Source organism: Ambystoma mexicanum, chromosome 1p (genome assembly GCF_040938575.1).
Source record: "Ambystoma mexicanum isolate Mex_15411 chromosome 1p, UKY_AmexF1_1, whole genome shotgun sequence".
NCBI classification, from domain to species: domain Eukaryota; kingdom Metazoa; phylum Chordata; class Amphibia; order Caudata; family Ambystomatidae; genus Ambystoma; species Ambystoma mexicanum.
The window spans coordinates 1,290,585,630-1,290,611,984 of NC_090921.1; the positions used below are offsets into that span (position 1 = coordinate 1,290,585,630).

General features: G+C 44.9%; 1 protein-coding gene across 5 annotated transcripts in view; it reads left to right on the top strand.

Moving 5' to 3' along the window:
- LOC138452997 (oxysterols receptor LXR-beta-like) overlaps positions 1–26,355 on the top strand; it is a 427,073-nt gene that overhangs the window by 132,059 nt on the left and 268,659 nt on the right. For 2 of the 5 annotated variants that reach the window (XM_069605405.1, XM_069605431.1), the window contains exon 2: positions 26,181–26,296. The gene's annotated coding sequence lies outside the window, so the exon portion shown is untranslated. Of the gene's footprint in view, positions 1–13,345; positions 13,369–19,753; positions 19,826–26,150; positions 26,297–26,355 lie in introns of those variants that run through there. The other 3 variants (XM_069605424.1, XM_069605419.1, XM_069605411.1) reach the window with 3 other exon arrangements.

Consider the following 26,355-nt stretch of genomic DNA (forward strand, 5'->3'; position numbering starts at 1 on the left):
GGAAAGAATAACTAAATGGAGGGAAAGTCAAACTGGATCGGCTAAAATTATTTGCTGGGATTTAAATCTCCAATATGAGCCCTTGATGTCACGTCTGGGTTAATGGAAGAGGAGGATGTGAGATGGAGTGTGGGTGAACTGGTGGCATAATGTCCCAGGAAGGACTATAGATTTACCAGGAAAGCAGCAAGAGCGTTTCTCTCGCTTGGCCTGAGGTCTTAACAATGGAAGATTTCAAGGCGACCAACCAGCGAGTATGATTTATGGATCGCACTACAAATGTAGTCTGATAGATTACATTTTGGTGAATGTGGAAGCTTGGGGACACCTGCAGGACTTCAGGGTGCCGAAGAGGCCTGAAAGCGATTACAACCCAATTGTAGTTTCAGTTGCTGGGCCATTTTTTGGCTTGAAGGGGGTGGGCTTCAGCCACAAAATTACCTCCTCTAAGTCAAGGGGTATAGTGAGGCACGCTATTAAGTGGTATGCATTGGACCTGGGGACTGTAATACCGGTTATGTATGCAACTATTCTGCCCCTATTCAAGTCATTTTGCTATAGTGTGGTGCCTAGCATTGATCATTTGCTACAAGCACATGAAAGGATTGTGTGTCTCCTGGGGCATAGCCCGAGTCCTCCCGGGGCATAGCCTGATTAAGTACCGGTGTTATCCGTAACACTCCATGGTATGATGGTGGTTGTCGTGCTGCCAAGAAGGTGTTGATTGAGCTTGCCAAGAGTCCCAGGGAGTTGGGTATTGGGGTGCTGACTGAAGCAAGGGCAAACTATTGTAATTTGCTTAGAGAAAAAGGCGCAATATTCTGCCCAACCTTGGGGTAACCTTCTCCGGGCCTCTAAGTTGAGGGACTCTAGAGGCTTCTGTCATCGGATTGATGCATGGAAGGGCAGGGAGTGCAACTTGATCCAGGATAGTATTCCTGAGACGGCATGGGTTACTTATTTGGAAAAGCTTTATAGGGATCACAGCGTGCAGTCCTGTGCAGGATCAGAGGTTGCCTCCAAATGGCACGGGATGGAGGATATTGCTCCCCTTGTTCTGACCATGTATGATGTCAAGCGGGCCCTATTGTCACAGAAGCTGTGGAATATGCATATGCTGCCTATCGACTGGTATAGGCAGGAGATGACTATCTGGCTCCCCAATTTCTTTAAGCTTTTTAAAGCCCTGTTGGCGGTAAACATAGTCCCTCATTCATGGGCCCAAGCTATTCTTGCTCCATCTATAAGAAGGGCACCATGAGTTGTCTGGCCAATTGTAGTCCAATCTCCCTCCTGGAAGCAGAGGAAAGGTATTCGCTAAGTCGGTGTTGGTCCACCTGGAGGAATGGAGTCTGGAGGCGGGGCGGTGCACCACCTACAGGCTGGCTTCCAGCGTGAGGTCAGTAGAGTCGACCAAGTTTTGAGGCTTTCATTGATCCTGCAGAAGTATGTTTTCCTAAAGTCTATGAACATTTACGTGGCCTTTATTGATTTAAAGACCTCGTTCGACAGCGTACCCAAGGCAGGTCTGTGGGCGACATTAATTAATTTGGGCTTTCCCATGGGTATGTTAAGAGAAATACATTTGCTGTATAACAACAATGGGGCTGTCATTAGGTGTTCTGCGGATGGCCAAGTCTCTTCTCAGAATTGAAGCTGGAGTTTAGCAAGGATGTGTCCTTGTTCCGACTCTGTTCTGTCTCTTTATCAATGGGGTCATTGATCTGTTGATTGCTGAGCAGACAGATGCACCCTCGCTGGCATCCGAGAGAATTCCTATCCTATTGTTTGCCGATGATGCAGTGCTCCTCTCATTGGCTCCAAAGTCTATGGAGGCAGCTGGCGATATTTGAGGGCTTTTTTGCTAGGATAATGGTCTAACAATTATTGTGACGAAAACTCAGTCAATTGTTTTTAGCAAATCGCGGGTCAAGAAATCCCCTCGGCTCAAGGTGGGACTGAAAGACTGCCCTATTGAACAGGTTGTGAGTTATGACTACCTGGAGGTCTGCCTGATGGCCAATTGTGCGTGGAGTTATCGGGTGAGACGGGCTGGGTTAATGTTGTCTAGGAGCTGTGGAGCTGTATCTAGACTTATTCAGGCCAATGGGGAGGGGCCGGTCAGTGTTACTCTCCAAATTTATAAGAGTCAGGTAAGGCAGGCTGCTCTCTACGGGGGTAAACTCTTGGGTATGAGTAATCCGGCATGCTCCAGGTTGTGGAGCAGACATTTTTCAAATCAATCCTGGGGTTGCCAATCAATGCACCAAATGTCCCAATATTGTGGGACTTCGGCCTGCAGAGTATTGGCTTTATATGTCGGATGAGGCCTGTGTGTGTTTGGGCTAGACTGTGGACCAAAGGTAAACTGGTCCACTACAGAAGAGCTGTCTGGGAGGTGCTAACCCACCCGGGTGGCTCAAGTCTGCCATGGTTTACGACCATAAAATGGGCTCTGTTGACCATGGGGCTGGAGGATTATTGGTTACATCTTGATTCAATCCCAGGAAATTTTAAAACGATACGGCCTACATGGATAGAAGGGTGAGAGAATCCCAAGGGAAACCTGCATGCTCTTAACTATCAAGTAAAGTAGCCCCAGGTTTTCAATGCTACTTAGATAGTCTGCAGGCCAAACTAATGAAGTTGCGTATTGGTATTTTACCCATAGCCAACTTAAAGCACACATGGAACCTAAGTTATTCGGCTCTCTGCCCCTTCTGGCTTAATAAAGTAGAAAGCACTGTGCATTTTGTCCCGTTCTCCCCGGCGTATCTTTACGCCAGGATTAACTACTTGATACCTGTTTTTAAACTAAATAAGGTCAGCCTAGTCAAAATGGTGCTTTGTTTCTGCCTGGCAGGTGACTGTGAAGTAATGTTGTACTGCATGGGGAATGTTTTGGACCAAGCCTGTCGCTGCAGCAGCAAAAAGTTTAGTAACACTCAGTGCTTAAATGGTCGTTCTTACTCTTTTTACTCTTACTGTATTCGTGTATTTCACCAGTGATCATTTTATTGTAGTTTTATGTCTCATTGTGTGTGGCTTTTATGACATATTTGGCCAAAATAAAGTATCAAAGATCTGCACCTGCAACATACAGCATTACCGTTTATCCTAAAGCTATTTAAAGGATCTATTTTAATACTTATCCAGTGTTCATAATTAAAGTTCGATGAGTAGGAACAAAAACCAGCTCCTGGTTGTCCAGTATCAGCCAGTAAGCAGGAGCTAATATGGGTAGCCAGGAGCGAGTAGACAGCTGACCTCCATACGAGATGTACACTTCAACTGTGTGTATGATCCATTATGTTAAAATGTGTCTTAAATGTTTTCTAATTCTTCTTTGTCAACATTCTCAAACACTGTAAATGTCACATATGCATGTTTGTAAGGCACCAGTTTGCCCGGGGAGCAAAAAGTTGTTCCTGGTAACTATTGTATTCAGCCAACCTGGCTCTCCTAGGGTAGAAGCAGGAGCTAAATAGTTCCCAGCAATTTCGAACAGTCCACATCCTATGGGAACATTGCCCTATTGTGTGGTGTTTTATGCTACCCCATACCTTTACTCCTCCCTTCTTCACTTTTGATTCTATAGCCTTGACTTCTATGCTACACTTACGCCCTTGGAGAGTCAGGCTATGTACCAAGAAGCACTGCCACTGAGGTGTAGATTTATCGTCCTGAACCCCTTTTGACAAACCATAACCAAAGTTTTGGCATATTTGATAATGGGTGCAGAGTTTGCACTCACCATTGGCTAGTGATATTTGACTTTTCGTGAGTAAGAAATGGTGTGCTGGGTGTATGCATAGAATTGATGTGGCAAGTTACTTTTATGGCTGGCTGGCAGGCAACTTGGATTTTTGCACAGTGCTTGAACTATCGAGTGAGATATTCAGACTCCCAGAAAACTACCCAGATTGACCATGTCAACTGGTTGAAAGAGTGGCAAGAAGGTACATCAGGTTTTGTTATATTAGCTATTTGGATAATCGCAATGAAAGATTATGGGGACTGTGATTTACGTCTCCTCCGTTCTGTGCTAGGTGCCACCCCGCACACGGGGTTGTTAGGCCTGGGGGGCAGTTTGGGAAGCACCCCCTGATCAACCTCCTCCTTTTGGGCTTGTCAAATGGCTGTGGACAATCACATCGCCTCACTGACAGCTAGTTCTGCGGGCCTATACCCTTCTCACTCCAACAGCCATCTGAATCAGACTAGTTCTGAGAGCTTTCATAGACCCTTGGAAAAGCCATGCAGGGCACTTATAAGTAGGGAGTCGGTTTTCGGGTGTTACCAATTTTCTCTGATAAACCGGTAAGGAAGCGGGCTTTGAAGCTATGATGTCTTGTATTCAAGACAGAAGCGTTGCCAGTGAGCTATCCTGGCAGCTCTTTGAAAGAGTTGTATTTAATGCCTTAAATGATTATGCACCATTGCCACCTTGTGGCCGAATGGTGAATTCAGTGCATTTTTGGGAACTGCTTTTGTTTTTTTCCTCTGTCAATTAGTCCCTTATTGTTGTGCTTATTTCTTCATAAGCACAACAATAAGGGCACTCCAGTTCCCCCTGCAGCTAATACCAGCCCCTCCCATCACAATGCTGGCAGGAAACTACTAATGATGGGCCATTAGTCACTGAATGGTTTTGTGCCAGCGTTGTAATGGGAGGGGAGGTGCAGCGGGGTGTGGGGAGTCGGCGTGCATTGTAGGCAGCTTTGCCTCTCTGCAGGTGTGTAAGTGGCATGCCATGGCCAGAGGCAGTTACATGCCTCATCCATGGCCTTGTTTATTTATTTATTTGGACAATGTTTGTCAGGTCCGTGGATCCGATTCATTATTTCTGCAATGTTGGTCCCGACCAACATTGCAGAAATAAATGAATTAATTGGGTCCACGGACCCGAAAAACATTGTGCAAATAAATAAATAAACAAGGCCGCGGCAGAGGAGCAGGACGTGTTCAGGACTGTTACTGCACAGGTGCCCCCTGCAAGGGGGCACCAGAGGCAGTTACAGGCCTCAGCCACGGCCTTGTTTATTTATTTATTTGGACAATTTATTTATCGGACAACCTCTGCATGTGCCTCTAAACCGATCCTACTGTGGCATGCAGGGAGGGTTACGCTCTGGAAACACACTGCATCCATACATTGCCTTAGTGCAGCTCCTCTGAAAGAATAAACACTATTGAATGATGGGAAGGGAGGGAAGCGTTCGATAATGAAACGTTCCGCTCAATTATGATTGCGAGGAATCGGCTCCAACACTCTAGCTGTATCCTAAGCATCACATTTGGTGTTTGTGCCGGATTATGAACTGATCCGAAAGTAGAACAAACGCCAGTCATGTGCCATTCGTGTTACCCTGTGATGTTCCTTCATTACAACATGAACTTTGACATTGGCAAAGAGGCATTTATGAAACGTGATTTTCTGTATCAGGCGCAACACTTTCCTGAAGACATTAAATAATGGTAAAATGTGGTTGCCTTACTTCTGAGCACGGACATTGTGATGTCATGCCTTCCATTATCGGTTTGACTCATTCCTTCTTATCGTCGAACAATTAGCCCACATCCTACTGCGGTTGCTGCTGTTTCTGCCGTTGCCATGCCAACAGCTGAAACTCTCCTATGTTGCTGGTGTACATTTTCCAAGAACATATGTGCAAGGGAAGTTTATTCCCATTCCTGCTCACAATAAACGTGTCAAATGCAGACATATGGGTGTGCTTTGTAAGATAACATATTACCTGTCTGCCTTTGAAAAATAAAATGCACACATCAGCCACCTCCTCGTGTATACGAGCTAACATATAACAATGTTATTTATTTATTAATATTTATATACTGCGCCGCTAGCGGGAGGCATCGTGGCACTGTTCTATATAGAGTCAAAGCTGGTTACAGAAGAAGGCATACTTCGTTACATGACAGTGTGTTAGGAAATAGAGCTCCCACAAATGCACGCAATGAAGCAATAAAAGAACATTTCTGTGTTTACACCTGGAAAAACAGTTGTCCGCGATTTTTTGAAAGGGGCAAACGGGAAAACACTGAAACACAGATTCTGAAATTTTTTGAAAACACTGGAAGTAAAAAAAAAAAAAAAAAAAAGTTAAACCCCTAAAACAGGAAACCCTACTTATAAGACACCTCCTCCCCAGCTGAGAGAGCCTGAAGCATCACTGTAGTGAACCCAAGGCTCCAGCATATGCAGATATACCTTTCCCTTTAAGCTAAACCATTTCCTTTCACTAATTGAAGCGTGTTTACATACAGTTAAAGCCTCAGACACACAGCAGAAAAGTAATTTCACCAAGTTCAAAGGATCTGGGATGAATGCAAAAGTTCTGCAGACAAATGTATGGCATCCGGAATGGAGAGAACGCAACAAAAGAAACAGTTACCAGGGCATGGTTCCTTGATGCAATTTTCTCCTGCTGGGGATTGTTAGATCAGAGTCGGGAGACACAGGTTGGCATGCTGTCTGAACGTGTTTCTTTATAATAAGTCACAATGCCTAAGCTACCCCTAAGTCTAATATTCCCAGCCCTATTCTATAAAGGAAACCAACAAAGAGTGCTCCTCAAGATGTCTTCTAACATATGAAAAGTCCTCTATCCTGAAACCTATGCTAACCCGAGTTATGTCCCTACCACTACAACAGAAAATGATAAAGTTAACAAAAGTACATTTAGGGCCCTTGACCAAGCAAAATAATGGTGACGGGTTTTTGACCCCCACCCTGGTGCAACTATCAATTGGGCTCCCCGCCCTGAAGCACAGTCCAAGCAAGTATGCTGATTGTCTTTGTAGTCTTTCTCTCATTGGCACAGTTCAATTAAGAATACCAAATGTCTCTTCCTCTTTCCCACATGGGGAACCCCTGTCTCGCGGCCCCACTCTGAGTGGTCTCTTGGAGTTTATCAAGCAACATCCTTGCATTCTCTCCACCTGGGCAATTTCCTGTCTTTAACCCGAAGTGGGATCTTGTTGTTCTCACCCCGCCTTGGGGTCCGGGTTCTCTCACCCCACCTTGGGCTCTAGTTTCTCTCATTCCCCCTTATTGGACCTTGCTGCCCTCCTCCCGGTTCCCCGGAACGACCACATACCTTTGAACACTGGGTGGGGCTCCTCTCGTGTGTCGGGGTGGTCGGCCCTCATGGCACAGCTTCCTCTTGGTGTTCCATGTCGGACAGGGCTCGCTCTTTCTTCCCATTGGTTTCCGGCTGGACTTTGGCACTGGCTCTTCGGCACGCAAGTGGTCCACTCCTCAAGCAGCCTTTGCCCCTCAGTGTCTTTCTGGGCCGGTTGCTTCCAGCTCCTGGCACAGTAGGGACTCCAGATGCTCCGCAGGCTTGGCCACAGCTGGGTCCGCTACACCTGGCGAATGCTCCTGCTCTCTTGCTACACCTCCCAGGTTTGGTCCCTTTGTTTCTTTGCCTTTGGTGGGCTTCAAGACTGAAGACCGCCTCTGGCGCTCGAGTGTCTGGGGTGGGCAGGAAGTGAGGGGGCTGCCAGACCCCCTGGGCTTAGTCTCCTAGGAGACCCAAATGCATTCTGGCATGATTGGCTGGCTGACTGTCCGGCAAGGACCGCCACCCTGCTGGGTGAATGACAGCTAGGATGGAATGAATGGGAGAGAACTGAATAAAAGGCGAGTCTCTTGGCTTGGGAGGCAGAGTCGACCACTGGAACGCAAGAACCGAAGACGAGCTTGAAGAGGACGGCTGCTACAACTCCTGGACCGTTGGTTTGCCCGGTGAAGCCCTGCTGCAGATCTTCACCGAACACAGCAAGGGCACTGGGGGAGGATCGCCCTTCGAGCCTAATTATTCGGCCATTGAATTGAAGGTGCTTGCACTCATGGACTCAGGGAGCCTTGAAGGCGTAGGAGGCATGTACACACTGACCACAGGTAAGTGGAAAGCATTGTGACATCTGGGCATGTGCAGAGGATGTGTGCACTTGTTCCTTGCAATTGCATGGATCCTCTAAAATGTTGGGTAATTCACCTTGGTAGTGATCACTTGTGTAGCAGATATGTGCAAGTTTGTGCAGGTGAATTGCAGCACAGGTGCTATTGGCGGGGAAGTAGGGGAGGGCTTGAATGTGGCATCGAAATCTCTGTAACTTCCATGGTAGGGTACAGGTGTATATGCTGGTCAAAGAATGTGTAACAGTGAGAAGACAGACAGGGGTAGCGGGAGTTCACTGCCTCTACAGATGTTGCTATTATGATGGGAATTAAGGAGTGGACATCATAGGTGTGCTAATAACATGCATTTTTGTAGAATTTCAACATGCAGAGAAGGTCCTGTGTTAAATTATTTTTAACATGTCTTCTTGTGGGCAGGAACTCGGGCGTTAGGGACTGTTGGCGACTTACAGCATTCTATCCATGAAGAACCTGAGGAAGATCACACTTTGGCAGCATCAACTGACTTAGAAGGCGAAACTGAAATTACTCTTTACAAGTACTTTCAGGGCAGCAGTACTGCAATGACCATGCCTACTGTAGTGGATGATGTAGGCACCGAGTACCCTTTTGTGAAAGAAACACAGTTCATCTAGCCACCAATGACGGTTAAAGAGCCAAGTGTAATAACAGGACAGGCCATTGATGATGACTGTCGTCTTCTTGCTGCCCCAGAGAACCAAACTGTGGCACTCGTGCAAATGAGTGCTCACTTCAAGAAGCAGCTGAACATTCTTAAGAAGGGGAATGCAGTTGCACATCCGGATATGGCATGTGCAACTGGTGTCTTAAATGACATTCAAATGAACGTTAGCACCCTGTGCACATCGATCAGTAGTGTGGCGGAAGTGTAAGCGAAAAGTGTGGAGATGACCATTGAATTGCAGAAGCAGAATGGGGAAATTATGAAGGCAGTGGAAACCTGCGCCGACACAGTGAAGGGCAATCCATTGTGCTTGCAAACATTGACAAATCTGTTGAGAGTGCAGGAAAAGGAATACTCCCTGTTGTCGGCCAGCATGGTTGATCCATTTGCAGTGGAGGCCAACACAGGAGATAAATCCATCATTCAACCAAGCCCTTCCAACATCAGTGAAGTGCATGTGCCTGCACAGGCCATTCAGCCTCAGAGACAATGTAAACGTAAGCATGAACAAACCAAAAAGTAAGTGCACCTTGAGAAATGTTCTACTGGTTGAGTTGTTTGGTTACAGGTGAACATTTCACATTGTAAGTTTCGGTCATGTTGACCATACTTTAAGAAGTGCATAGTTCAAGAAGTTGAAGGAAATGAGGAAACAAATGTGATGTAGATGTTCAAACTTTTATTGCTGGAAGTTTAGTGTGTTAACAGTTGTGAATAAGCGTTTAAAAAGCATGGCGATACAGTCTTGCTTCCACGTAATACAAATGTTTAACATAAACACCTTACATATGCATACCCATACATACATACTTTGTGAATTTGCATTAGTTGGCAAGCACAATGTCACAGGAAGAAATTGTCAATGACTTCAGTGCAAACTCTCCGTCCATCATCTTCAAGGTCGTCATTGTGGACGTGTACTTCGTCCTCATCTTCCTCCTCCTCCGATACTGCATCCTCTGGGTCCGGCAGTCGGCGCTGAATGGCCAATTTATGCAGCACAACACTACAATTTTGCAAACTTTGTCTGGAGAATACATGAGATCACCTCCAGAAACATGCAACACCTGAATCGACTTTTCAGGAGCCCAAATGTTCGTTCAATTGTGTTTTGTCCTTATATGTGCAGAATTGTACTTTTGCTCAGGTGCAGTGCTTGCATTCAAGACTGGTGTCAGTAGCCACGTTTTAAGGGGTAGGCGCCATCTCCAAGTAGCCAGTTTCTGTCATTAGACAATCCACTCATTACCAACAGCAAACTGCTACTACATAGAAAGAATGCATCATGTGCAGATCCAGGGAAGTTGGCATAGCAGTGCGTGATTTTCAAATCCGCACGACAGGTCATTTGAACGTTCAATGAATAGTGCATTTTGCAGTTCCTGAATGTTTGCTCCCTTTCACGTGGGGGAACTATGCGCACATGAGTGCAATCTATGGACCCTACAACGCTTGGAAAACCAGCTAGGGAAAATAAACTGATTTTACTTCAGCAAGTTCATTTGGCATAAGTGGGAAAGCGATGAACTTGCTTATGTGCCGCAGCAGTGCCGCCATTACCACCTGCATGATTTTGCAGAAACTTGCCTGCGACATACCAGCTGCCATCGCAACAGTACCTTGGAAGGATCCACTAGCACAGAAGTGTAGCACAGCCAGTACTTTCACTAAAGGTGGTATTGCAGTACTCTTGTTGGTTCTTCCTTCCAAGTCCCCTTTTATAAGCTCCATCAAATATGTTCTAGCATCACCATCCAAACGGTACAGCTGAATAATATGTTCAGCCGACATGTTGAACATATTGACCTTAGTACGATATATACGCTCTTTATTTGTTCCCCTTCTGCGTTGCCTGGGAGGTGGAAGCTCATACTGCGCATTCTCCACTGGTGGTTGCACAGGTTCCTTACCATTGGTACGCTTGCGACGAGCTAATGCGTATGCTATGGCTGCAGTTGACATAATTCTTGAAACTGCACGACACACTGCAATTACTTGAAGGTGACAACACTATTGATTGTTGTTGTCCAACTGTCGCTGTTCATGTAGCACCTGCAGAGTAGAAAATCAAAATTTCAATTACACCTAACAGAAAAGTTGTTTTTAGAAAGTATGCAGGTAGTAGCAGCAACAGGTTGAACAAGTTAACGCTTTCAAACATCTAAGCCCATTCTGTCCTACACAACACCCACACATACAACACCGCATTGTGTGAGCACCCACATCACAGCACTACAGAACTGTTGCGTTGTTACCCCTCCCTTCACCCCATCCTTCCTTTGCAGTGTCTTTCAACCATGCTCAACTACTGTGACAGAGGGCTGTTCCGCCTCTCTCCAAGACAGTACTGCTGTACCCCCAAATACTCCTCTTGCCCGCTGCTAGCCCTTTGCCCTTTTTAGCTACACACAAGGGTGTGCTGCCATCTTTTTCTGTTGCCCTGTGTGTTTGTTGTGCGCCCTTTTACTCCATGTTTCCCTCAGGGTCCATCAGCATTGCTTGTTTGCATTGTGCTCGCCTTGGAAGCAAGATGACACGGAGCGACACGGGTTCGATCCTAGAAACCTCTGGGTATTAAGCGCGTTATAAATAACCTATCATATCATATCCCCATAGGGCTGTGTTACCTGTGCCTCTTCTTTGCGGCAACCTATTTTGGCCACACATGTTCCCCAAAGCAGAACTTTTGGCCCGTGCTGCAATTTTTGCTTTAATATTGGGACACCATCACAAGTGTTTAAAGTCCTCCGTCCACCCATGCAAACCGACGTTTAGGAATCCCATTGCATTAAGCAGGTGCAGAAATGTCTCTATTAGGATACGTTTCAATATTGAAACGTATCCCAATGGAGACATCTGCAAATCCTTCACATAATTTTGCATGGGTGGACAGCAGTGCAGATTCCCTGCCATCTTAAAGCTGCTCATCTGCACTGGCTCTGACTTTTTTGTGGCACTCCTCCAGTTTAACGGCACCAAAAGGGTACCTTGTTTGTGCGCTTGTTTAGCGCACATATTAAACTGGCGGAGTGCCACAAAAATAGGCTTCCAAAAAGCCAGTTTCCAAATGTGGCGGTTGCTAGGTTGGTTTCCAACCCATCCCAGCAACCGCCACATATATTCCGAAAGTGGCGCATTCTTTCTGACTTCGGAGGAATGCGCCGACTTCAGAATAGGTCTTAAGTACCGAAAAGGGTGTTAAGCCTTTTCACGTCCTTTTCGGTACTTAACACCTAGATGAGAATAGGGCCCTGAATATCAGGGTCATGTTCTCATCGTTTGCAAGGTCCAGCACTCTGATAAGGGGACATTTCACACTCGATTGTCACCTCTGGAGGTCCAGCAGGATGCCCACAAAGTTTCAGCAAGATTCGGAATTTGGAAGACCGTGCACCGCACAATGGCTTGAGATCCCGGGGTTTTTTGGTATTGCAGCCCCGCAATGTCACAGCACTATGTGGGATGGCTCAAAATGCAGGTCTTCTTGAGTCAAGTGGGTTACACCAGACTCTGGGTCGTTGTCGTCGTTTCCGGTGTCCCCAGCTCCATTGGAAGGAAGGGCTACAGCAGGCTCTGGTTACACAGCAAACTCTCCAGTCGCTGGAAATCGTTTCTGCCATGTTTTCTACAGCTCCCTCTTTTCGGATCTGGTTGCAGTGGTCAACTACCTCTTCAGCTTCCAGGATCGGACTTCTATGCTGCAACCCCGGCCAATCAAACAGCCATGCAACATTCAAACTTGGGGGGATTGGCATTCCTTTTTGGGACAGTTTAAACTGGATTCTCAGTCAGGCTGGAAGACAAAGGGCTGCAGAGCTTTAGACTCCCCTGTCGCTTCCTGCCTTCACAGAAACTCTGGAGCCTAGGCAGGGAATTCGCAGCATTCCTGCTGAAGATAAAAATCACACAAAGGACTTTCCCACCCTGGATTTCAGGGAAAGGAACAAGAAAGGACAAGGAACACTAAAAGGGCAAAAACAGGAGACTGGGAGGGGGTTTGGGGGTATTTTGGTAAAATGAGCACCCATGGGTACCTTTACTGCGGGCTGTGTAAACAGCCCCTGGTAATCGTGCACTGAAATAAGGTGCACTGCCACCAGCCATTAAAGTTACATTTCTCCATGTAACATAAATATTGCATTTAGAAAGAGAAAGGTGATACCCATGATCTCCCCAGCACTCAGCATAAGGTGGAGGGTGCTGGCCTCACCTGATATGTAAAAGGGATCCAAAGATCCTTTATACCCTTGGGAACAGTAGTTCTCATAAGGTTAGCCAGAGAAAGTTAAAAGGGGCGCCCCAAGTGCAACCCAGCAACAGTAGGCAGTATGTGCCAAAAGTTGTCTCAGAGGATAACATTAAAAATACACTATGGAGAGTCTTAAAAATGACACCATAAAAAGAGTAAAAGACTCTTGAATGTGGAAAAAGGTTCCCACTCGCTGAGGAATAAGGAAAAATAATCTACCAGTCCAGCAAAAAGTTTTTGGGTTGACACAGGCCAGAAAGATTTATCGTTGATAAGAAAATCTTACCTAACATGCATCTTTGCATTTTCTCTGCAGGTCCCAGAACCAGCTGTGCCGCATTGCAAGGGGTTCTGTCTGGCCTAGTAGCTGGGACCAATCCCAAGGGCTCTGCTGCAACATCGGAAACCCACCGTGCTGACCACCTTCAGAAGAGGAGCCATTCACGAGAGCGAAGTCCAACAACTGAGTTCCTCCTTACCCTGCCCAGGGTCAGTACAAGACCTGCCCTGCATCAGTCAAGTCATCCATGAGGGCCCCCTCTTCATAGTTGGGACAATCATGGCTTCTTCCGTCCCCCCCACCCCCTACTACTTTGAGTTCCCCAGATGAACCAAGAGACTACCAATAATGATCGCTGTTGAACCCGTAACCATATGACCCTGCATGATGACCATGATGGTGAGACAAGTCCTCCCCAGGGATTACTGTCACCTAGTACTGTTTCTACCTTTCTAGGGGCTTGGAGCCTGAAATCTATTATATCTCTTGAACCACTCACGCTCCATTGTGTTTGCATTGGGCACTAAGTTCTATTTACCGTAGCCATGTCCAGAGCTGGCCCTGGGTGGTGGTTTCCGGGGCAGTACTTCTGGGGTCTTCCTCTTGGACCCCATGGAGGGTCGCTTCTTCTCAGAACTCTACAATTGTACTTAAGACCCTTATGGAGAATAGAGTGGGCACTGCGTATGCGAATGGTGATTAGGATCGCTGTGTTAATTGGGGCATGCCTTTAAGCCTTGGCGCAAGGTAACGTAAATCATAAAAAGAGAACTAGAGAGCATTCCAATTCAAGGTATGCTTGCAGTGTGCTCTTACAGAGAAGCTGCCAGTAGTTTGGGTATTCTTGTTAAATATTCCTTAGAAATTCATAGAAAGACGAAGTTCAGATACCAAATGTTCAATTATTTAACCCCTTAAGTGCCCAGGACGAGCTATCTCGTCCTTGACATTACCTCCGTAGTGCCAAGGACGAGCTAGCTCGTCCTTTTTGGCAACATGTTTTGAGCGATCCCTGCAAAGTAGGGATCACCTAAAACTGTAATCCAACCCCCGGGCTGGTCCCCCCTCACTGCCATGGGGCTGGATTACCTTCAATTTCACGTCGGTGTGCGTAATTTTCACTGCGGCAGCCATTTCGGGCTGCCGCAGTGAAAATGAAAGGTGAGTCTCCACCTTTCTCCCCCTCAATCTCCGGCTGTATTTCAAGCCGGAGATCGAGGGAGGTGTCGTTGGAAAGGGGAGTTTCTCCCCTTTCCAACCACACCTTTTGTGAAAGCATTGCTGGGCGCGGATCGGGCGCAGAGCGCTTGATCCACGCCCAGCAATGCCCACTCGACAACCGGGATCTGTCTGAGAAGTGGGGGGAGGCAAATATGGATAACCCTGGGGGCAAATGGCTGATAATCTGCCCCCAGGGAGGGGGGCAATTTTAATAACATTTTCTTTTTTTTTTTAAATGCAACAGGGATTGGGGATGCGGGTGGGCACTAGGCACCAGGGATTTTTGTACACATCAAAGAGTGGTGGCCCTCCCCCTCCCACACCAAGTGGAAAGGGGGGGCCCATCCCTTGTAGTCCTCCATGGGGGCAGATTTCTGCCCCCAGGCAGGAGTACATGAGGTGGCCCCCCATCCAATTTGAGGGGGGCACCAGGAATAAGTGTGCAGACCCCACAAAGGATGGGGAGCAAAATGAAAGAAAAAAAAAGTGGGAGATTTGGGTGGGGGTGGGGGGGGGTCACTAGCCACCGATTTATTTTATAGAAGAGGGGGGGGCCCTCTTCCCCCTCCCCCCAAGGGGAAATGTGGGAAGGTAGGCCATGTGTTGGCGGCGTGTTTCAGTGGGTGAACCGAGTGAAATGTGTGGAAATTGGGTTTTTTTTCGCCACATTTCGGACTTTGCCTGGCTTTCTGGGTAATAAATTCTGGTCCGATTTGCGCAAGTCAGACCTCTGCGGATTCCCACCGGTGTCCTCTTTTCAGAAATGCATGGGGCTCTCTGTTTTCCATGGTGGCTTGGACACCCTAGGCCCATATCTGTTTGGTGCGCACTTGCACGAAATTCATCAAATTCTGCTGTCGGAAAAGACTTGGGGTTAGCCGCGTTTTTGGCTCTCCACTTTACCCCCAAGTAGGTGCACCCACACTTATGAGGTACCGTTTTCATCGGGGCACCTGTGGGATTGCGGGAAGGTAGAAAACAAGATAAGTTCCCAATTAGGGTACTCCCGTCCCCTGCACACTGTCTGTGGCTATATTGCCAAGTATTTAAAGATGAATAATACAATTTTCATTTTTATAGATTCAGCAAAATTAGTTAAAGGGATGGCCTAGTAAAACATTTTATTTAAAAAATAGATGGGCAACATAAAAAAAAATACTAGAATTCTCCGTTTTAAAACTTCCTATGTACAATTTTGAGCTATTCAAGCTCAAAATTCGCAAAAGCAAGCACATGGGCGCATCCATTTTGTGAAATGGAGGCCCTCCTGTGCTGGCTTTTGCTTTTGCGGCACTAATGAAGGAAAAGCCAGCCAGCTGTACTAAACAAAGGCTACCGCTGGGTGGCTTTCCCTTCATTAGTGCTGTAGGCGGAGGACGGGGACCGGAGACCAGAGCAGGAAAGCTGCAGCTGAATCTCGGTAAGTGCTATTTTTTTTTTTTTTTTAAAGTAAGCACTAGCTGCGTTTTCTTTTCTAAGTTTTCCGGGCTGGAGGAGCCCAGAAAACTTAGAAATAAAACCGCAGCTTTAAAAACGTTGTATTTATGTTAGCGGTCGCTTTTGAAGCGACCGCAAACATAAATACAACGTTATTGTGTTGGAAAACGCTGCGGTTTTTCTTTCCAAGTTTCTCAGGCTCCTCCGGCTCGGAGGAGCCTGAGAAACTCGGAAAGAAAAACCGCAGCGTTTTCCAACACAACTGAGCCCGAGGGCCCCAAATGGTAAAGCAACTTCAGGCAGAAACAACGCGGCATTGCGGAAAACAACCGCGTTGTTTCTGCCTGAATCTGCTTTACCATTTGGGGCTCTCAGGCTCCCCACGGGGAGCCCGAGAGCCCCAAATGGTAAAGCAGATTCAGGCAGAAACAACGCGGCATTGTGGAAAACAACTGCGTTGTTTCTACCTGAATCTGCTTTCCCATTTGGGGCTCGCAGATTCAGGCAGAAACAACGTGGCATTGCGGAAAACAACCGCGTTGTTTCTACCTGAATCTGCTTTCCCATTTGGGGCTCTCGGGCTCCCACGGGGAGCCCGAGAGCCCCAAATGGGAAAGCAGATTTAGGCAGACAACGCAGCATTTAGCATTTCCCATTTGGGTCTCTCGGATTCCCGGTGGGGAGTCCGAGAGCCCCAAATGGGAAATCAGCTGCAGGTAGAAACACTACGCGGCATGTAAACATAACCACGTGTGTTTCTGCCTGCTGTGGCTTTCACTTTGGGTCTCCAGTGCTCCCCTGGGAGCTCCGGAGACCCAAAGTGATGGCCACAGCAGGCAGAAACACACGCGGTTGTGTTGGAAAACGCTGCGGTTTTTCTTTCCAGGTTTCTCAGGCTCCTCCGAGCCGGCGGAGCCTGAGAAACTTGGAAAGAAAAACCGCAGCGTTTTCCAACACAATAACGTTGTATTTATGTTTGCGGTCGCTTTAAAAGCGACCGCAAACATAAATACGTTTTTAAAGCTGCGGTTTTATTTCTAAGTTTTCCGGGCTCCTCCAGCCCGGAAAACTTAGAAAAAAAAACACAGCTAGTGCTTATTTTTTTAAAAAAAATAAATGGCACTTACCGAGATTCAGCCGCAGCTTTCCTGCTCTGGTCTCCGGTCCCCGTCCTCCGCCTACAGCACTAATGAAGGGAAAGCCACCCAGCGGTAGCCTTTGTTTACTACAGCTGGCTGGCTTTTCCTTCATTAGTGCCGCAAAAGCAAAAGCCAGCACAGGAGGGCCTCCATTTCACAAAATGGATGCGCCCATGTGCTTGCTTTTGCGAATTTTGAGCTTGAATAGCTCAAAATTTTACATAGAAAGTTTTAAAACGGAGAATGCTAGTATTTTTTTTTTTTTATGTTGCCTATCTATTTTTTAAATAAAATTTTTTACTAGACCATCCCTTTAAGACATTCAATTTTTTAGACTAGACTTAAAACATCACCTAGTCTAATCATCAAGTAAAGTAACATGACTTTTTTATTTTTACATTTATATGCAAAAGAAGGCAACTTGTAACTTGTTGTTTTGGTTGGTTTAGGATTTATTGTTCCAAATGTAAGTGTCAAACGCGTTTCGAGAAAGATTCTCTTCTTCAGTGGCTGTTTTTACGAAAATCAAACTTTAAATCCTGTAAAAAATAAATTATATTCTAAATTAGGTAAGGATACCAACATAAAATGTTTTGTACATTTTCCAAACATTTGTGTTATAGCATGAATCATATAAATAGAACATAATTTAGACCTCTTCAACCGTTGAAAGAAGTTGTTAACAAACAGACTGTCATCTTGTTAGAAGAACAATAATGAACCACTAATTAGAAGTATACAGTAAGAGGTAAGTAGGTATAGACATACTGCACAGATTCTGCATCTAAGTTCATAGTGTATTCACTATGTTCATAGACTAACTTATGGATTTGGGAGATTCTTATTGACGGTAGAAAGCAAAGTACCTGATTGTACAATTAGTCTGCTGATCCCTTTATTGGATTTTTCAAGGCGCAAGGGGATATGCTTACCCTATTGTTTTTTTCTTAAAAAAGTGGGTTTGTCAGTGCTCTTCTCTTTGAGGTTCCGGTTAGACCCGCAATATGTTCACAGGTATCTAAAACACATATTTTTAGAATTAGTTTAACCTTTTATGGAAACATCCGGAATAACTAATGAGTATTTTCTAGAGAATATTCAGAGGTTGAAGTGGGCAGGAGGGTCGGGAGCGGTGCTCCTATACTTTTTATTTTTAAGTTTCACTGTTCCTATACTTTTATTTTAAAAAGAAACCGTTCTGGAATCGTTTAGTTTTAAAATAAGTGTTGGAAGAAGTTGAAGCTTGCACTTCAGTGCACTGCACTGAACATTCCCTTAAATAACAGGTGTGTTTGTTTGGGGGTTTGGATTGTGTGTGAGAGAGGCGCAGTGATGGGGTTTGTGGATAGCGGGCAGACCGGCAGGGATCATAACTCCACTGCTTCTTTTCGTACACTTCGACCACTGATCATAATGGTATTCCATTTTAGCCCAATGTTGTTTACAGTGTTGAAAACCAACTAACATTATCTGTTAATATTACTCATAAATGTTTGGTGTAAAATAAATCCCTAAAATTCAGAGACTTATGGAGGAAAGACTGTCACTTTCTACGTTAAAAGAAGCTCAAAGGAAATGGAGTCCTAAGTGCTCATTGGGATATTCCAGAAGAATGAACATCTGTAGGGCTGATTAAGGTTTCTCTGGTCCGGTCGATCATTAGCCAAAAGGACGCTATATCTCGCTTAAATATAAGCAATAAACCTATGTTAGAGCTCAATTTTCATACAAAACTTTTTGGCTCGCCCCTTTGCACTCAGGTAGGTGCACCCACACATGTGAGGTACCGTTTTCGTCGGGACACCTGTGGGAAAGCGGGAAGGTATGACATTTGTTGTGTTTGCATTGTTTTCATATCGTTTCAATCCATTTGCTGCTGCCCTTTGTCACACAACCCTTTCATTTCCCAAATGTGACCTACATTTAGTCGCTGCTTTAGTCACCATACACTTAACTGCACAAGTTGCTTACCGTTGAAAAGGTCTGCCTGTGGTCTTTCATAAAATGTATGCTTGCCCTTCCTCACCACATTGCTTTTCCTGATTTACACATGCTAAGTATGTCTGTTCAGGCCGTAAGCATAAAACTCCTGCATACCATGGCTCTGATTCTTGACTTGTGGTACTGCTTGTTTTGTGAAACATTACAAAATATGTGTTATTTCCTAACTGCAAGGGTCGGCGGAATGTAGCGGAACATTGTTTTTCTCAAAATTCATAGAAGCCATTGCCGTACCAGGCCAACCATGTCCACCACATACCTTTTTTTTCTGTCATTTTCCCGCTTTTTCCCCAAATTATGGAATTTTCCCCTACCTAGTTGTTGCGCAAATCACCCTTTCCTAAACTTAGAATTTTGTCTACTTTTCAGAAATGTATGACTTTCTGTCCTCCAATTCGGCTTTCCTACCCTTTACTTCCATTCCGTCCATGCATGTCCAATTGTCAAAAATTGCCAAAATCGGCTCCCTCTCACAAAACGGTTGATAACCACATCAAAATAATTGTTTTTCGTTTCCACTCAACCTGTTCCTGGAAGCTAGGAAGTTGGGGAATTCAGCACAGCAAACCATTTGTTCCTAGCTCTTACAAGGAAAAAAACACAGCTTCTTTGTACATCATTTTATTGGCATTTTTGGATTTTCTCTCACCCCCCTACAGCAACTTAGGATTCCTGGGTGGCGTTCCGACCATCTACATGTGGGGAAACAAAGGGGCCAAATTTGGCCGAGATATCTCATGTGACAAAAAAGTTAGAAGACATTGAATGGCAACATACCGAAATCACCAAAATAGGCCTTGGCACTGCGGGGAAAAAGCCATGGCACTTAAAGAGTTAATTGCTCGAGAAGGAATTGTGCATCCAGAAGGTAAACATCCCAACAAAGTATGCCGATGCATTTCTGACACAGTCCGTCTTCAGGGCTTTGGGTATTAAACAAACATTATATTTATGCTGCACTAAATGGCTGTGCTTGCCTGTAGTGTAAGGATAGTCACCAAGTTACCTGGATAAAGGAGAAGAAGATTTTCCTTAAAAAGGACAAGTCTTCTTATGGGTTGAGTTCTCACCACCTGGGTGGGAAAAAGAGTTTTCAGATAAAACTGAATTCTAATTACGCTAAATTCCATTAAGGTCGGAGGTCTGGTGCTTGTTAGCAGTAATACTGTATACCTATTGGTATGTATACACTTATTATTGCCACCATTGTCATCACCATTATCAACAAATAAAAATATAAATCAAACGAAAACATGTCATGGTGTCTTTCAGACAGGTGATAATGGTGATGACAATGGTGGTAATAATAAATGTATGCATACAATGGGTCATACAGTGATAGAGACACAAAACAAAGTGAACATAAAACACAACAATATATTGGACAATATCTTTAGCATGTATCTATTGAATAGTACAGATTGTCCACTTTCGTTATAGTTTTAATAACAATGACTACCTGGCTGAGCTGCCTTGGGGATATCCGAAAGTAGTCAAGAATGGGTTAGCAATATCTATGCTGCACCAAATAGCTGTGCTTGCCTGTAGTGTAAGGATAGTCACCAAGTTACCTGGATAAAGGAGAAGAAGATTGTCCTAAAATAGGACAAGTCTTCCTATGGGTTGAGTTCTCACCACCTGGGTGGGAAAAGAGTTTTCTGATTAAAACTGATTTCTAATTAGATTAAATTCCACGAAGGTCAGAGATCTGGTGCATGTTAGCAGTAATATGGTATACCTATTGGTATGTATACACTTATTATTACCACCATTGTCATCACCATTATCACCTGTCCGAGTGACACCATGACATGTTTTCGTTTGACTTAAGACCCTTATGTCATTTTTGTCTGCTACATTTGTTCTACATTAATTGCCTTCATTGTCCTACAACACCTAGCTGAGAGGGCCCTCCTAGGCTACTCGTCTTTGGCTCTCGGGAAACACCTAAAGACTTCCAGAGGGTCTTTGTAGGCTAGGGCTGGATTTCTGGAGACTAGGTTTATGGTGATTGAGTGCCGTATAAGCGTAATGCCTATGTTCTGATTTTTGCAACATCTATCCCCCTATTCAGGCCTATGCCTTGTGTTATTTAATAACTGCTTGTGATACTAAAGTTGTGTGTAACCCACCTGTGAGCTGCATGTATGTAGATTGCCATTTTTGCTTACCCTTGAACATTTAACGTCTGCTTTAGTGTAGTACTGTAATAAATGTTATTTTTGCAGTTATCTTTGTGGGTCTTTTACTTACTAACTCTGTAATATGTTAACTGTACTACACACAAGTGCCCCCTTCTTTCTTGGTTCATCATCACTGATTGGTATATGCAACTTACATGAATGGTTTAGCTCAACTGGGGTTGTGAAAGCTGTGCTAGCCCTATGTTTGCTTTTCCCCATCCTACCCCAGATAAAGACTTCTAATAACAGTTTTTCAGATAATTACTGTATTTTCTGCATACTTAGCTGATAGTACTTATGGAGCTGGGATTTACCTTCTACAATATTTATAATAGTGTGCATATATATTTTCAGTACATTATATGTAGTGTATTTTGTGTGGACCTAAATGTTCGGTGATACTAGTCCACTCCCCTCTTGCCAGACCACTCTGCTACGTTACCATTGAGAGTATGGTGGGCCAACTTGGTGGACACCGTGTGTACGCACTACGAGCCTGCTTTTCTGAACACCTCACCAGCGAGTTTCTGAAAAATCTTCCCAACTGTATCCTAATGAGCTACTTCGAGTAGGACAACATAGCACAGTTGCAGCTTTCAAGGAGATGAAAAGAAATCGGAATTCCAAAAGGCCTACAGAAAATCCAGGGTACTATCCCAGTTGGCAAAGAGAGTGTCCCAAAACATATCTGACCTAACAGTCCGGTTACTGGCTGCGTGAGTGCAAGCAGCACCTTTGGCTAGCCCACCTTTAGGACCATAATGGTCCTCAAAAGGCTGGAAGCGTGCAAGAGTCGCTCTCCATTGAGCTCTTGATAAAACTTGCTTGGGAAAAATGAGATGATCACATAACTCATGCAAAACCTGTGGGGTGCTCCGAAAGTCGTCAGAAAGTGAACTTTCTACCTTGCAGGCCCAGTCTACTGTTCGTTTCTCATGCCTTCTCAGCCGTAATCTTATGGCGACCTTTCCAGAAGGATACACCATAGCCATGGGAGTTTGCAGATATACTTGATGTACCATCCAGCCTATTCCTTTAGGCATTTTGGCAACACAAGGGCAGCAGCTCTCCTTGCAGTTTCCCAGCCAGATTTGTATAGATGCTTGGTTAATGCAATTCAACCCACAGGATTAACACCTATGCCTGATTTTTAGATAATGACTTCTTTTTAATAACATCTGCTTAGCCAGCTATTACTTGGCCAACCTGACAACGAGGGGAAGAGAGTGATGCGAAACTAGTGTGCATCTAGCCATTCCTGCACTGCTAGGGTAGGTACATTTGCTTTAGTCTGATGGGATGGGGGTGATTTGTTTGGGTCCTGAGGACGTACAATGCTTGTAGAAAGGTACCCCAAAGTACATGCGACATGAAACTGTCTCGTCTAAGATGTCACATCTACAGGGATTCTCTTTTCTGGGAGCAATTGAGCTCCTGTGTGTAGCACAGAAGAGTCCAGTATCTTTACCTGGAGCTACTTTTTACTTCCATGGCCAAGAGGCGCCATGCAAACCTAGCAATGTGGTATTATCTCTGCCCTTGCTAATGTGTATAAAGAAGCATTATAACACCTCTAGAAGACATTCAAACCTTAATGGATCATAGTAATGGACACAATCAGGTTTCATCTCATGTGGAACTCATCTTGTTCCTTGGAGGTTTACTGACTTGGAAAGGCATAACACAGCCCCCTTCAGAAGTTTTCGTTCTTCTGGAGAGAAAGGTACAGAAGGAGGGTACAGGGAGATGGGTGACGTGCTTTTCGGTATCCATTCTTCACCCTTTAGAAACATTTGGGCCAATAAAAGCCTTTACAGAGTTAAAATGTTTCTTCCTCCACAAAACCTTTTCAGTGGACTAGAGAAATGTCTGTCAGTCGACTGTTAGGATTATTTGGTCATTCCATTCAGTTATCTCTCTAGTGGAGAGAGAATATAGTACTGTGGCCTATCTACGTATGGTCACAAGGCAGATGTAAGGCATCTTCTCTGTGCCTGCACACATGTAAGGAACACACCCTAGCACCTACCCAGAGTAGTGACTGGGAAAATAGCTGTACCATTCAAGACATCCAAAGTCTGCACATAGTTTAAAGTTTACAACTTAGTTTAAAGCTCTTCTCAGTGAAGACTGATTGAGTCTGTGTTTTGCTTGCTCTGTCACACACACATACTTGGACTACAGCTCCAACTGCCTCTCTGCCATCTAATTATGAATTTGGTGATTTCCCAACAGCGTAATATCATTTTTGTGCAGTGCTATGTTCTCTTTAGTAAGGGCATCTTTTACTTGTTTCATTTAGTGAAGTGTCAGACTAATCGTTTTTTTTTAACAGTTCCTAGAAGAAACACTATACCAAGCTGCAAATCCTGCCAGAGTGTATGAGTGAAGAGTTGCTTAGTTGCTGTGCACTGAGTGCTTTTGGAGAATGGAGGTTATTGCTGAGCGAAACATTGCCAGAACCCTTTATTCTCTTGTCACACCATCGATTTGCTGGTGTGTTCCAGAAAATAAGGTTATTTTCCTGGATACAGAAGCCTACGGTGCAAATGGACCTCTGCACACTGGCTAGCATGCACTAGCCTACCAGGCTATATGTGCAGGTGCTCAGAGGCCAATGCCAAGGAAACATTTTTTTTTACAGAAGCAGCCTCTCAATCCAAGTGATAAAACTTTGGTAGGGTGCACTCCACACCCAAGTTGAAATTTTTTTGTCTAGTAACCATCATTCCGTAAAGGAGGTACTCCCTCCACAACGATTCACCATTGGCTTTCTCCATTGATCAGCACTCTATCCCTATTCAGATGAAGGAACTGTGTGGTGCCCTTTCTGTGAAAGTACTACCATGCAACTACTATGCTAATAATACTCTGCTTTCCGTGTCGCTAACTGGCATGGCCATCACTTAAAAAGCCCCACTGTAGCACTTTGAAACAGCCTTAGGGTGGCATAAACACTAGACCAGCAACTGCCATGACCTGGGCTGTGTACCATCATTGACTGGATGATGTGTAACCTAATTTGCTGGAAAAGATGGTTCCGTGGGTTTCATTGATTTTTTTCAATAGATCCAATCTCTCTCTATCTCTCCCTATCTATCTCTCTTATATATATATATATATATATATATATCTGTCTTGTACTGGATATGAGACCCTGAAGGCAGGTGGGGCCTTCTGTAACTGAAGTCCCTCAGGAGTCCTAAAACTGTCCCTACTTTATTCAGTTGATATTGTTCTAAAGGGCTATGGGATTGTGTTTTGCACACGACATGCTTGACTCGGTTTTCCTTCCCCCATGCTCTCATTCCCCTCTGCTTAACTCTCACTTCTCTTCCAACTCCGCTCGTCTTGTCTTGCTTCTCCTCTGTCCCTCCAATGTCTCTTGTTCCTTCTATACCTCTCCTCCACCCTTTTATGTTTCTCTTCCTTCCTGTATACTCCTTAGCCCTCCTCCACTCTGTTACTTCCCATCACTTCTCTATACCACTACTATCTTCTCCTGACTACTGCTCTGCTCTCGCCTCCGCACTTCTACTACAACTCCCCCAACCTCCTACTCGGACAACCTCCTTTTACTCAGTGTGAAACACTTCACATTAGCTCATTACACTTATCTACCTAACCACACCCACCACATTCTCACGCACCCTCACAACGCAGTACCACTTGCACTCACTAACCAATACCTCACCTTCTCAATAAATCTCCCCACACTCTGCTGCCCCTTGGTTCCTCCTGCTGGTCTCTTGGACTGCCCCCACCTCTGATCTCACCCAAACAACGACAACCTCCTGTCCTCCTTTTTATGCTCTCCCCTCTTCTTTCTGTTAGTACACTTTCCGTGGCAATTCGGCGCCCTATCACCAGGTGTAGTTAGTTACAGCAAAGACAGTAACTAATGGGCTTGGCCCCACCACCTTTCCCCATGCAAACCTGCTGCAGAATAGCAATGGCAGCCCGAATAGTGCAGTGTCAATGCTTGTGAAAGGAGGACTTTGTTCCACTCCTCCTAAGGTAAAGACTGTCCATATGGGAGTCGGTAGCCCCTTATTCGGTCCCTGGTGGTCTAGGGTGTTGTCCACAGCTCAAGGCTCTTTTCCGTTGCGGCTGTGTAGCTCAGCGAGGGCTGTATTACCTCCACATGCACACAGATAGTCTCCTGTTGCTTCTCGCTCCTAACTGTTATTCTCTGCGTTGGTCTTTAGATGACCAACTGTGTTAGCTGCCAGATGATTATTCACACTTTGCTGGGTTTCGGTCTCTGGCTGTCTTGCATGGATAGCTTGCACAATACACCACTTTCAAGAAAAGCTTCTGCGCTGTTGGACCACTACCTGTTGACTGCTTTGGTATAATATATATTAACCTAACATAACATGGATTTGATATCAAAAAAGTGGCATTTCTGCAAGTAGATTCTTTCCAGAATTAACAGGCAGAGGTGATCCTAAAAAAACATTCATTGTCAATCAGGAAAACCCCCCAGCTGCTTAGACTAAACAGATTCTTACGCCTAAAGATCCCTTCCATCCTTGCCATGTACTGCAGAACATTTTACTATATGCGAGCCAGGGCATGTGTCACTGCTTGTCGAATCACAGATTTCCTCATTTTGTAAGGTTGTTACTCAACTGCCAGAGAGCAGTACCGATTGCTGCAGCTGTTTAGACAATACCAGGTGAGTGCTTTAGTCTCAATTATTGTGATGCAAACCTAAAACACCTCCAGTATGTATTCCTGCATCATTCTCTGTCCTGGTCTGCATTATTAAAATTAGTTACCCTGCAAAATTGCAATTTTAGTCATTGAACTGCATCCCTCCTTGACTGTTCAGTCTTTCCCTCTGCTACTTTTTAACTGCTGCCACCATTCTGTCTCCCTTTGGCTCAGGCATCAAACATAACTCCTCATATTGGTACCCATAGAAGTATAGTTTGTGACATTGTGATTTTGCCTATGTCCCTCAAGTGTGATTTTTTAAACAGTGCTTTTTGATATCTTTAACAGATCCCTTGATTGTACACTCTTGGTTTACAGAGACTACAAAGTTCCTCTATTGCTCTTGGATTCTTTTATGATTGCTGACAAGTGTGGTAGGCACCATGCTTCCTTTCATGCCCTGACTGCCTGTCAATTCTCTGGAAGAGGCAGAGGTAAGTTCAATATTGCTCATCCTGGAATGTTATTTACAATATGTGCAAATTGAAGTCTT